Source organism: Scyliorhinus canicula, chromosome 11 (genome assembly GCF_902713615.1).
Source record: "Scyliorhinus canicula chromosome 11, sScyCan1.1, whole genome shotgun sequence".
Lineage (NCBI taxonomy): Eukaryota > Metazoa > Chordata > Chondrichthyes > Carcharhiniformes > Scyliorhinidae > Scyliorhinus > Scyliorhinus canicula.
In genome coordinates, this window is record NC_052156.1 from 138556400 (window position 1) to 138571396 (window position 14997).

The following is a 14997-nucleotide window of genomic DNA, read 5'->3' on the forward strand; positions in this document are numbered from 1 at the left end:
GCTGTAACTCTCAGTCACTTGGATGTCCCAGCTCCCGAGATTTGTTGGGTTTGCGCTGTTCTGTTTGATAAAATTCAGGGCAGTAATTACAGGAACAACCTCTTAGTTCAGAATTATTTTCACCTTAAACCTTTGCACCGTCCTCTGGAACACACAGACTGCAATGAAAGTAAATAAATCAGAAGTGTCACTGACTGTTCAATCTGACATTGGAGAGAACAATTTGGTCTCATGTGTTACAGTGACTATTTGCGGTTAATGGCTGGAGCACAATATGTAAAAGTTAAAATGATGGGTTGATATGCAGCAGAGCAAAAATAATAATTAAAAGAGGGTCCCCTGTGAATGAAGCCAGCACACCTATGAGCAATTTGTTGTGAAGAAATATTATAGGGAGTTGTATGATTTTGATTAAATCCTTTCAAGGACAGGTGGTCCCGTCTAGTGGTTTGCCAGGGAGGTGTTGGCATAGTGGTGTTTTCACTGCACTTGTAATCCAGAGACCTGGGTACAAATCCCAGCATGGCCGCTCATGAAATTTGAGCAAAAATCTGGACTTGCAAGTCTAATAATGATCTTGATATTATCATAAAAACCCATCTGGTTCACTAATGCTCTTTAGGGAAAGACATCTGCCATCTTTACCTGGTCTGGCCTACATGTGACTCCAAGCCCACAGCAATGTGATGGACTCTTAACTGCCCTCTGAAATATCTGAGCAAACTGCTCAGGAAATAAATGCTGGGACCGTGAAGCCCACCTCCCATAAATGAATAAAAAGGCAGCATCACTTCCTTTTTTCAGGCAGTTCTTTTTGTATCCAACTCCAACACTGAACTAAGAGCTAAACAGAAACAGAAAATGCTGGGAAAACCCAGCTGGCCTTGGGGGCATCTGTGGAAAGAGAAACCGAGTTAATGTTCTCAGCCCGTTCAGCCGTGAAGAACTCCAGAGAGGAAGTAATATGATGGATATTATACTGTTTGAGAGAGGGTGGAGAAAACTAGGAGGTCAGGAGTCCAACAATGAACTCTTCCACATGAAAACCCTTCCAGAGTGCACCACATCACAGGGATTTTCAATGTCCATCTGTGCTACCTTGTCTCAGCAATAGCAAATGAGTGTTTTTGGCCCTCGGGGTATTTGCAGCTCTTCTGCCAATGCTAAGTTGGAAGAGCAGGAGAGCCTCACAGATATTGACCATCTCAAAATTATAATGCTTCCAGCCCAATTGCCAGACACAATAATTGTGTCGATGTCATAAACTTGGATCACATGCAAATTAGTATCCTGCAATTTAACTGGAGAAATTAAAACACCTGGTTTGTCAATTTTCGGTAATATAGAGAAACACACTAATTGTTCATTTGATACATCAGCTCGTAATCATTTCCTGTTGTGATTTTATTCCAATTTGCTTACAATTTAAACCGACTTTAAGAAATTGGAAAAAAAATTATGGTGCTTTGTTTTAAACCATATTTTGGGATACCTCCGGTTAGTAAAACAGAATGTCGAACATTTGAGAGCAATTTGTGTATTTGTAATGGTCCATTTGTTATATTAGTTATCTCACAAATCATGGTTTGAAAAAGAAATATCTATTAGAAATTGGGCGAACATCTATCAAAATAGATCATTACTGCAACCCGATAATAACTGTATGTTGTTTGCTTTGCTTAGCGCAGATGCATAGCTCTCGTAACATTTTCTAACCCCTTGCTGAGGGAGTTTTCAGCTGCTTGTAAATGTAATCCTGAAACTCCCTCAGACATAATAGAACTGTACAGTGTCAGCCAAATAATCCTTAATATGTCAGGGAACTCAAATTCCACTCTTAAACTGCCAAGAGCCCACTCAACTCAACAAATAGTTCTTTTAAATTGAGCCATTTGAAAAAATATATATTTAAATCCAGCAGCCAATATTAGCATTCATAAATCATCTGGTCACTGCTGGCTTCAACACTGAGTCAGATCCAACAGGGATTGATGTAAGGCAGGAACTGGTTCTCGGTAATCAAATGACCTGGAGTTAGCAAGACTCTTGGGTAAGAATCTAATTAAGTTCACCCTGGAAGTCGGTTATCTAAGATAAAGGTGCTGGACTAAAAGTGAGCTAATTTCAATGGAATGGAAAGAAACACAGTCAAGATGAACTGATTGGGGGAAACAATGACAGATCAAACAGCAGACCAGAAACGGGAAATATTTAAAAAATAAGATGACTAAAGTTGAACATTCCAGCAGTGGAGTGGATACTTCAAAGACAGGATTAAAAACAAAAAATGCTGGAAATACTTAGTAGGTCAGGTAACATCTGTGGAGCAGTTGGGGAGGAAGAGGGGAATGTTATCACTTTTGAAAGCATTCTCCCACTGGGAGAAAATGTGGGTCCCATGCCCAATGGCCTGTGAGTCCCACCTTTAGATTAAAGGGCTAACTCTACTTATAGCTACTGAGCATGTGCATAATGAGCTATATCACAGTGATGTCAATCATTGAGAGCAGTTGGCTGAGAAGCATCTTATTGATTAATAAGGGGATCAGGGGTTATGGGGAGAAGGCAGGAGACTGGGGATGAGAAACATTTGATTGAATGGAGGAGCAGATTCGATGGGCTGAATGGCCTTGTTCTGCTCCTATGTCTTATGGTCTTCGAGAGTAGCTCCAACTATGTCTTGGTCTTGTTGAACCTTTAAAAATGGTTGCTATGTAAATAAATGTGTGTTCAACAAAAGCCCCTTGCCTCCAGAAAGTTCCCTTCCAGAGTAGGAAGCCAATACATTCTGAGATAAAACCACAATAGATAGTGGCAGCAGTGACTATACCCACAGAGAAACAGTAGATTATGGCGGGAAATATCTCCAGTGAAGCCCAGCAATGGTGCAGCTCTGCAGGTGAAGGAGTTTGAGGCCAACCCAGCAACCACACCGGAGACAATAACATAATGAGGATAGCCCAAGGACTGGCAAGACAAGCAGTGCAGGATAAGACAACTTTGAATCAGGGTGTGAAATTCTCTGATTACATACTGGGCCTGTAGGAACCCTATCTTGAGACAATATTTCAAACAACAGCAGCACTTCAGACTTGTAGACGACCTTGTGGTTACGAAGTACGAGGTGTGATACCACACGCTCTCCACCTGGACGTCCTCCAGATGATCTACTAAGGGCACCTTGGTATAACCAAATGGTGAACCAGAGATTTCACATTATTCACATTCACACTATTGAACAGGTGGTCACCAGCTGAGTCGCCTACATCATCCATAGCCAGGAGCTGAAAGAAACACACATGCCTCCCTCCGTCCCAACAAGGCCTTTGCAGTGCCTTGGCATAGATTTGTTCAACTATTGATAGACGATTATTCCTACTGGATGAAAGCAAAAGTTACATGGTCTCACCTCTGAAGCCATTATTACCTCCATGAGGAAAGTGTTCTCCACACATGACATTCCTGACAGTCTCTTTGATAATGGACTACAATTTGCCAATGAGTACTTTCACTCCTTTGCAAAGTCATATGGGTTTATGCATGCCAAATCCTAAAATACCTCAGTCTAACGGAGAAGCTGAATGAAGAATACACACTAAGAACCCTACTGAAATAGAATGATGACTTGGAGCTCACTCCACTTAGTCATCACTCCACACCATTACAGAATGGGTTGCTCCCATGCAAACTTCTGATGGGGGACAGGCGAAAACCCAACTTCCTTTCCTGCCCTACTCCTTACTACCAAATACCATGGTGGATGACCATGATTGGGATAGGAAGAAGGAAGAATTCAATCGAGGAGTCAAGCTTCTACATTTAACCAGAGGCTTGGGCTTCAAGACCTTCCGATTCTTTGAAGGGGAGAGAGAGTATGGATCAGAGATCAGAACTATGCTGGTTGGATAATTGAGAAGCTGCAACAATCAAGGTAGTATCTGCTCAAGACACTCGGGCATCATTCATCGATTTACAAATCTGCCCTGATTTAAAGGACAGAAAATTATTAACGGATTTGGCAGAATATCTTGCCTCTTGAGATTGTCACACAGAACCACAAATAGAGATGCCAGGAGTGACAACCCTCAAGAACTGACCTCAGCAACAGGATTCCTCCTTCCTCTGAAGGAGCTCTGTACCCATTCATGGAGGGTGGTGAAACCACCAAAGAGACTTTTGCTTAAAGAGACGAGACTTTGGGCCGGCACGGTGGAGCAGTGATTAGCACTACTGCTTCACGGCGCTGAGGACCCGGGTTCAATCCTGGCCCCGAGTCACTGTCCGTGTGGAGTTTGCACATTCTCCCTGTGTCTGTGGGGGTGAGACCCCCACAACCCAAAGATGAGCGGGCTAGGTAGATAGGTCACACTAAAATTGCTCCTTAATTGGAAAAGGAATTAGATACTCAAAAAAGTGATGAATCTTTGGGTGAGGTGGGGGAATGTGTGTATAATAGGATTGGGATAAAGACTTGAGGAGGGAATGTAAAGTTAATGGGCTAACTCTAACAGCCACTGAGCATGTACATAAGGGGGTGTATGACGTGCTTCACTGGAGGAAAATGACTGAGTAGCATCACACAAATGTATTGGAGAGAGTAACTCAGTTATGGCTTGATGTGACTTAATCTTTGTCAATGGTTGTGATATAAATAAATGTGTTTTCAACAAAAGACCATTGCCTCCAGAAATAACACTTCTAGAGTAAGAAGCTAACGAATCCCAAGGTAAAACCCACTGAGCTGAACCTGTGAGATCATCCTGGAAGCGGCCTCTTAATTAGCTTCCTCTGGAACCTCATCCAATTGAGCACAACAGACAAGTTAGGGAGGCTGAAATCCCAATCGGAAGGCCTGTGTTTTTTGGAGGGCTGGCAGCCCGACCAGGAGAGGTGCTTGGACAGTGGGGAGAATATGACAGTGACGCAAGCTGGAATTGTCGTTGGAGGCGTGCAACAAAACTAAAAATAATGAGGGCAGAAGCCGACAGATCCATCTGAGTAGAGAGGAATCTGCTCAAGTTAATTCATTTGGGCTGTTGAGTGTGGCCTTTTCTGCCTGTGACCCCCTCATTAGGACATGGAGTCTCCAGTCTGAGGCCATTTCCACTGAGCTGTGGGCCTTGGCACTCAGGGTCAGACCATTCGTGCCACTCAGAGACCTTCCCAACCCTTAATCTATCCTCCGTTATTAATTCTTGGCTCCATGTCCCAGCCAAATGGCTAGCCACTCCCATCCCTCATCCACCTCTGGCAAGATGACCTGGAGGTGGAATTGAGTGAAGACATGACCTGACATCTCTATTGTAGAAAAATTAGAGAAGCATAAAATACATCTGGGGGATAGAAAAGACAGAAAAAAAACCAAGAAATAAAAGGAATGAAAAGAGAGATTAGGAAAGTCAAGAAAGCGTATGAAGGGAGATTATGTGTCAGTAAAGAAAAAGAATGATGACTGAAGTGTCATAATATCCACTCATGTATATAATGAGATGCAGACAGGCAGTGATTGACACTTAGGATGACCAATGAACACACAACACAGAACAACCAATCACCAGACTAGACACCGCCACTATGAAGCTCACAGGGTATTAAGACTCCCGTTCTTTTCGGGACCCAGACACTGAGACAGTCAGAGTGCACAAGTCAGTGGACATTATTGCCATGTGGTAGCTAGTAGGTCTGCTCGAGCCAGTAAGAGGTCGTCAGCAGGATTAGTAGAGTGTCAACCCACAGCTGAACATGTACAGCTGTTCATAGTTTAAATAAAACTGTTGGATCATTTCCGGTGTTAGACGTTTATTTCTAGCTTCCCTGCATCCAGTTGCAGTCAACGTCAAACCAACCTGCCTAACACATCATGGTACCAGAGCGCTATTAATCCTGCCGAACCTACCTCGAGTAAATCTGCAACGACCAGCAAGCGGCCATCCAGAGACATGGAAAACATCCAGCCTCTTCCTCAGCTCCGCAACTCCGGCAACCTCGCTGCCAATTGGAAGATCTTCAAGCAAAAGTTCCTCCTGTATATCGAGGCCTCCGACCTCGAGGTAGAATCAGATGCAAGGAAGATCGCACTATTTCTCTCGACCACGGGGGATCACGCCATCCATATCTACAACTCGCTTACGTTTGCCGGTGGCGAAGACAAGACGAAGTTTAAAACGGTCCTGCTAAAATTCGACAGCCACTGCGACATTGAAGTGAATGAGAGCTTTGAACGGTACATCTTCCAACAGAGACTTCAGGGTAAGGATGAACCTTTTTCAGTCCTGCCTGACCCAGCTCCGCATCCTGGTGCAGTCATGTAATTACGGCTTAGTGGCTGATTCCATGATCCGGGATCCACTCCAATTTCCTTCGGCAGCAGCTCCTCAAAATAAAACAGCTAACTCTCTCCGTCGCTGTTGAGACGTGCGTGGTCCATGAGCATGCCAAGAATCGTTACTCCCACATCAGGGCGGCGGACCATGCAAAACTGGCTTCCCACGAGGAACGGATACAGGCCATTGAAAAAATGCAAGGCCTGAGCATTGAGAAGAGTGGCCGTTTCGCGTGCTTTTCCCGGGTCCCGACGCATGCGTGCCACAGCCAGGTGGACGATGAGGCCGACAACCCTAATGCGCAGGTGCGTACGCTGGTCGACCGCACTGCACATGCGCGTTGACGCACGGAACACGCTGACGTCAGTGTTATGACGTGTCCGAATTGTGGCTCCGCCTATTTAAAGCAGCAATGTCCAGCCAAAGGATGCCTACAGTGTGGGAAGCCTGGCCATTACGCAGCCTGCTGCAGGTCCGCTCCACCGATTATCTGCCAGTGGTCCCAGATACGGCGCAGAAGCATCCGTTCGGTACAACAACACATGCAGGATGCTGATCCCGACAGCCCAACGGATCCCGATGCTGATTGCCTCGAATCTCCATATCGGGTGGGCATCATAACCACACGCGAGCTGGTCCCCACTGAACCGGCAACCCGCCTTTCGATCCTCAGTGTGGATCCCGACTATGAGTGGTGTGCTATCCTCACAGTCAAACAGGCTCGCATCCGATTTAAACTGGACACAGGCGCGTCTGCGAACCTCATATCGTAGTCAGATCTCGATAGCATCCGTGACCGACCAAGCATTCTTCCACCAGCATGCCAACTCCTCGACTACAGTGGCAATACCATAGCTGCCAGTGGACCGTGTCGGCTAGGGGTATCTCACAAGGAATTCGAGGCAACCTTACGATTCAAGATTGTTCAGCCTGACAGGCTGCCCTGCTTGGTGCTCGCACCTGCAAGCTTCTGAATCTGGTCCAGCGAGTCCACACCATGTCCTCGACACCGGCGACTACCTCGACCGACGTGAATCTCCAGGCCGAGATAGATGACATCCTCACGCAATACCACAACGTGTTTGATGGAATGGGCATGCTCCCATATCACTACAAAATTCTGCTGAAGCCGAACGCCACCCCAGTGATCCATGCACCATGCCGGGTGCAGGCTCCTCTCAAGGATCGCCTAAAAAAAGCAGCTGCAAGACCTCCAAGACCAGGGCATCATCTCAAGGGTCACGGAACCAACAGAATGGGTTAGCTCCATGGTATGCGTCAATAAACCCTCTCGTGAACTCCGCATTTGCATTGATCCCAAAGACCTAAACCACAATATCATGCGGGAGCACTACCCGATCCCGAAACGTGAAGAGTTGACCAGTGAGATGGCTTATGCCAGATTCTTCACCAAGCTGGACGCCTCCTGGGGTTTCTGGCAAATACAGCTGGACGTGTCCGGTCGGAAGCTGTGCACGTTCAACGCCCCATTTGGCCGCTATTGCTACAACCGCATGCCCTTCGGTATCCTATCAGCTTCCGAAGTATTTCATCGGATCTGGGAGCAAATGGTGGAGGGCATTGAGGGGGTGCGAGTATATGTGGACGTGATCGTCCGGTCCACAATGCCCGAGGATCACATTGCCCGCCTCCGACAGGTCTTCCAGTGGATTCACGAAAATGGCCTCCAGCTCAACAAGGCCAAATACTCGTTTGGTCATTCCGCTATCAAGTTCCTGGGTGACAACACGGGGTGCAACCTGACGCTGATAAGGTGTTGGCGATCAACGCCATGAAGACCCCAGAGGACAACAAGGCGGTCCTCCACTTCCTCGGGATGGTGAATTTTCTCGGGAAATTCATTCCCAATTTGGCAGCCCACACCACGGCCCTCAGGCATCTCGTAAAGAGGTTGACAGTTTTCCAGTGGCTGCCCGCACATGAAAAGGAGTGGCTCGAACTAAAGCGAAGCTCACCACAGCCCCAGTACTGGCATTCTTTGGCCCAACCAGGGACACCAAGATATCTACTGACACTAGCCAGGATGGCATTGGGGTGGTGCTCCTCCAGCGAGACGACTCCTCATTCTGGGCTCCAGTGGCATATGCCTCCAGGGCCATGACGCCGACTGAGCAACAGTATGCCCAGATAAAGAAGGAGTGCTTGTGTCTCCTGACAGGAATAGTCAAGTTTCATGACTACGCATATGGCCTGCCGAAGTTCACGGTGGAGACAGACTATAGGCCTTTAATCCACATAATCCAGAAGGATCTAAATGATATGACGCCTCAGCTACAGCGCATTCTTCTTCATTATCGCCAATATCACTTCGAACTCATCTACACAAAGGGTAAGGAGCTAATCATCGCAGATACCCTATCCAGGTCCATCACCACGCCATGTGAACAGGGCGACTTCATCTGCCACATAGAGGCACAGGTGCAGTTGTGTGCCAGCAACTTAGCAGCCACTGATGGACGTGTGGTCCAAATATGTGAAGAAGCTGCCAAGGGTCCTCTACTGCAGCGCATGATGCAATACCTCGCCCATGGCTGGCAAAAGGGGCAGTGTCCCCAGTTCTTTAACGTAAAGGACGAGTTAACGGTCATTGAGGGAGTCCTTCTTAAACTGGACAGGGTCGTCATTCCTCAAAGCATGCGAGCTATGGTGCTCGGGCAGATCCATGAGGGTCACCTTGGGGTCAAAAAATGTCAACGCAGAGCTCGGGAGGCGGTTTATTTTCCGGGTATCAAACAGGACATTGCTAACGCGGTCCTCAACTCCCGGCCTGCCAGAAGTTTCAACCGGTTTAGCCCAAAGAAACACTGCAACAGCACTAGCTTGTGACCTCTCCGTGGTCTAAAGTGGGGGTAGACCTCTTTCACGCCAATGGGCGTGATTACATGCTCCTGGTCGACTACTTCTCCAGCTACCCAGAAGTGGTGAAATTGTCGGACCTCACGTCTAGGTCCGTCATCAAAGCCTGCAAAGAGACGTTTGCCAACACGGGATACCAATCACAGTAATGAGTGACAATGGTTCATATTTTTCCAGCCAGGAGTGGTCTGATTTTGCACGATCCTATAACTTCAGACGCATCACTTCCAGTCCCCATTACCCGCAATCAAACGGGAAGGCCGAAAATGGGGTCCATATCGTCAAGCGGTTGTTGTGCAGGGCTGCAGACTCAGCATCCGATTTCAACTTGGCGCTGCCGGCCTACAGGGCGGCCCCTCTGTCGACTGGTTTGTCTCCGCGCAGATGCTCATGAACCGCAGCTTGAGGACGGCTGTTCCAGCCATTCACATTCCAGACCTTGACCACCTCACGGTGCTGCAAAATGTGCATGGGTCCAGGGACCAGCAGAAGATCGCGTATGATGCTCCTGCCATGGATCTACCTGTGCTGGCTCCCACAGATGTTGTTCGCGTCCAGTTGCCTGAGGGAGGTTGGTCGGCCCCAGCTGCTGTTATCAGGCAGGCCGCCCCAAGGTCTTTCATTGTCTAATTGGCTGATAGCTCCATTCTCCGGCGCAACAGGAGGGCGCTGCGGAGAGTTCCCTGCCCACCGCCTAACCACATTGCTCCGCTGGCTATCGTGCCTCCTCCGGACGTTTCGTGCCACGAGGACGCCGATCTGCCATCGATCCCGCCTGTCTATGACACCGCCGCAATGCCAGAAATCCTGCTATCCAAGTGCCGGCGTCTCCTGCTCCACCTCTGCGGCGATCGACCAGAATTCGGCGCCCGCCTCAAAGACTGAATCTATAGACTTTACTTTTTGTAAATTTCTTTCAGTTTGCTTTGTATCTGTGTGATAGACACCTTCCCATGTATACATGTCCGTTAACTCACCATTTATACATAGTCAGGCATGTATATACCTTCACGTTTCATAACTTATTTAAAAAACAAAGGGGAGATGTCATAATATCCACTCATGTATATAATGAGATGCAGACAGGCAGTGATTGACACAAAGGATGACCAATGAACACACAACACAGAACAGCCAATCACCAGACAAGACACTGTAGCCACCTGGGGTGGCCACGTCCCGATTACAAAATGGACACTTTGCAAAGAATGCAGGGAAAAAGGACAAAGCTGAGACAGCAAGCAGGTGCAAGGTTTGTCTGTTGATTGGAGCCCTAGCTCCCAGACAAGACTGATACTGCAAAGCCATTAGCATACTAATGAGCCATCTCCGGGGACAAAAGATTTAGGAAGACGATACTAAAGCAGACACCCCGGCGCCAGAGAAAACTAGAACAAAGCAGGCCAACGGCCACCTAGGACACGCCCAGCAATCAGGGCACCCACCCCTTTATTGGAGGAAATCGATACCGATGATCAAGATCCGGTCCAATTAATTGGGACCAAGTTCAAGGCCCGCCCAAAAGCGCGCGAAGCCCCTTTTGGGTATAAGAAGAAGCCCCCAAGAGAGAATCGCTCTCTAGGCCTTGGCTCTCAGCGAGGAGAGACCTGCCCAGCAGCTGCACCAGAACAAGTAAGTCCAAAGTCAACGCACGTTACGAGACAGGCGCTCCTAGCTACTATTCCGTACCAGCTCAACCCCAGCAGCCTCAGAACCGGACAACGGCCATTGTTCCTCTGACTGAGTGGGCACCCGGAGCTAAGTATAGGCTTTAGTAGTAGTGATAGTTTAGTTGGTAGAGTTTTGTGCATGAGTATATTTGACTGTGTGTGTCGATAAATGAGCTTTGATTTCGAACTTACTAACTGGTGTATCGAGTCTTTGATCAGTATTCGGTTTTGAACCTTGTGGTGGTATACCTGGCGACTCTTGAGTAAACGTAATTAGAATTAAGGAAGGCAACCACATTAACTGCCATAAACAGAGCCAAATAAAGAGAGAGCACAACAAGCAACAACACCACCACTATAAAGCTCACAGGGCATTAAGACTCCCGTTCTTTTCGGGACCCAGACACTCAGACAATCAGAGTGCACAGGCCAGTGAACATTATTGCCATGTGGTAGCTAGTAAGTCTGGTCGAGCCAGTAAGAGGTCGTCAGTAGGACTAGTAGAGTGTCAACCCACAGCTAAACATGTACAGCTGTTCATAGTTTAAATAAAACTGTGTTGGATCATCTCCGGTGTTAGACGTTTGTTTCTCGCTTCCCTGCATCCAGTTGCAATCAACGTCAAACCAACCTGCCTAACACATCATGAAGCACATAAGTAAAAGAATGGACAATAAATTTATGAAATTACTGAGGTGAAGCTGAATGGCAGCAAAGCTTAGCAAGTTTTATATTGCCGCAGTTTTTACAGAGGAAGGTGATATTGAAACAGTGTATTGAAAATGCGATGGGTGAGTCATTTGGAGAGAAGTATTTAAATAGACATTACATTGGAAGAAAGTTAATGGGAATGAAAATAGGCTAGGCTCTGATATGCTGTAAAAACAGGAAGTTGTGGAAATATTCAGTATCATAGAATTTCATAGAATTTACAGTGCAGAAGGAGGCCATTCGGCCCATCGAGTCTGCACCGGCTCTTGGAAAGAGCATCCTACCCAAGGTCAACACCTCCACCCTATCCCCACAACCCAGCAATCCCACCCAACACTAAGGGCAATTTTGGACACTAAGGGCAATTTATCATGGCCAATCCACCTTACCTGCACATCTTTGGACTGTGGGAGGAAACCGGAGCACCCGGAAGAAACCCACGCACACACGGGGAGGATGTGCAGACTCCGCACAGACAGTGACCCAAGCCGGAATCGAACCTGGGACCCTGAAGCTGTGAAGCAATTGTGCTATCCACAATGCTACCGTGCTGCCCAATGGCAATGGTAATGGCAACATCTGCAGCAGGGGAGACAGAGCAGTTTCAGGTTCTTTGAATTGGATAAAGCTTGAGTTATAACAGATTTTACTTAAGTATTGCCTCAATACTTTCGAAGCAAGGAAAGTATTGTGGGGAGTGGAGCACAAAGGAGATGCTCGGTGATAGGGTGAAAGGCAGGAGAGTTTAAATGACAAAAGGGATGTTGATGCAAAACCAAAGAGTATGGGTTATGGGACAAGCGAAAAAAAAAAACAAAATATGGGTCTGGAGGAGATATCACTGATGATAACAGAATCGTAACCAATCACTGCTGCTCGAGAAAATGGAGATGGAAATTATGATCTAAAATTGTTCAACTCAGGGTTGAGTCCAGAATGCTCCAAGGTGCCTAATTAAATGCTGAGGCGCTGTTCGAGAAATTTACATTGAACTTCATTGGAAGAATATAAGAGACCAAGAACAGGAAGGTCAGAGCGTGAATGGGTTGGAGAAGTAAAATAACAGGCAAGCGGTATTGTATCATATTGTATGTACCGGCATGCCATTGTAATGTAAAGGTGCTCAGCAGAGCAAAGGGTAATGCAGGACTGGAGATTAGCACCTCCCGTGGTATGTTGTATGGAATCACATGTTAATAGACTCAGACAGAACATTCTGGAAGCAGCCTGAATGAGGGAAACAGCACCATGCATGACACTACCTAAAATCTGTAAATAGTAAAAAATTAACAATAAATGGTTCAAGTTTAAACATACAATTCTCAGGTTCCTCATCACTGCAACACAAAGCTATGGTTGGCAGCGGTGAGAGCTCCTAAAACATATCACGTCAGTGGTGCTACACAATATGGTGGCATGAGTGGTCACAGTAAGAAGTCTTACAACGCCAGGTTAAAGTCCAACAGGTTTGTTCCAAATAGTGATTTGAAACAAACCTGTTGGACTTTATCCTGCTGTTGTAAGACTTCTTACTGTGCTCACCCCAGTCCAATGCCGGCATCACCACATCATGGATATGAGTGGTGGCATTTTAAACAATGAACTTTGTTTTTCATATCTTGGCATTCTGTTCAAAAAGCAGCTGGAGATGGACCAGACTTACATGTGCTCAAGGAGAAAAATTGAAGAACCTTTGCTGCAGTCGAGTAATCCAACAGTGTGAGTGGAAGTCCATTGTAAGATCCCTGAGTAATGCAGAGTAAAAAAGAAAAAAATCCTGGTCAGATCACAAAGACGGGTGAGCAAATACAAAAGACTGCGAGACCCTGAGTGATTCTGCTTGGTTCATTAGATGGTGAGTGAAACTGCAAAAATTGAAAGACCGTGAGTAACGCTGAGCCAGAGAACCTGGTTAGTTTGCAAGATGATGAGCACAGTTACAAAAAAGACGCTGTACTTGTATAATAGAATAGGTGGTGGTCCCAGGGCCCAGCAGCTTGTAGCAGTGGTGGCCATGTTGCACTAAAGTTACAAAAACAAAATAAGTTACATTAAAATCAGCTGGCAGAGGAAAAAGTGAAAGGTTCCCGAAGAGTTAAAAAAAATAAAACAAAGGAATTGCCCTGGTATTGATCTGTGCAGCCCAGAAATGGAATTTCTACAAAGGGTAGCCACGCTCGGTGGAGAGTGTACCAGAATTGGAAAAGCACAGTTTTGTTCAGAGAGAACAAAAATACTTGCAGAGGTAAAAGGAAGAAGGAAGGAATAGTCCAGACAAAAAATGCGACTATTTTGAAGTTTAAAACAAGAAGATTTAAAACCAAAGGTCAACAATCCTGAAAAAGCACAGGAAACTCACAGGAAAGAAACTGACAGCTGCACACAACCCGAGTGGAAAAAAACCCCAATAGCATTAAAGGGGCAACAACATTTAAAGCTGGAGCCACAAGAGGAAAATGGCCATGATATAAAATAAGAGACCCCAGAGAGAGGGCAACTCTTAATAAAGTGCAAACGGCAACAAAATACCCCAGCAAGAGGGTGACAGCAAATCCCAGAGAGAGGGAGATAAATGACTGCAGAGCAAGGGAGACAGGTGGCAGTGTGGAGTGGAAAAGATGGCCGTGAATCAATAAAAGCTATCTAAAGTAACTCGAAAGAAACAAAACATGGAAAAAATAATTCACACTGTTCTACCGGAAAATGTTCACATCAGAGCTGAACTGGAAGACTTGAAGCGCAAGATTCAAGCTGAGTATATACATTTGAAAATGCATGAAAATGAAGTCTTCAATGAACCAATATGTTCAGGAACTGAACAAACAGATTTCAGAGACAGCACAAAGGTAACCAGAGGAAATAACGACCCTCGATTCCGCAGTTGTCAAATCGAAGTTAATTGTTGGGAAAACTCAACCAGATGTACAGCCAGGCAAACAGCAGGCAGAGAAGACATGCAATGAAGTTTTGACCTTGAAAGACTCCTCGAAGAATCAGCATGTAGCCATGGAAAAACACGAGGAGCTCAAAATGATGCCAAATATTACTTCAGGGAAAGCTGCCTTCAAATTATCAGTAGCAATAAAACAATGCACTGAAACCCAGAGTGAGTTAGCAAGCGGTAAACAAGAAAACCAACAGTTGGAAGAGCCACTGATTGCTGTTCAAGATCAGCTGCAAAATGAATGCGTAACCATTTAGCAACCATGAAGAAATGAAGACTGTCTTAAACACAGAATGGAAGAACAGCAGAAGAAACTCGAGGAGAATCTACTGAATTACAAGAAGGCCCAAGATGAAGCAAGTGAGCTTCACAAAGAGAACGAAAATGAATTTAACATCACCCTGAACAAATTGAAGAACCAATTGTCAGAGAGGACTCAGCAATGTTCCAGGAGGAAACCAAACGCTACAAG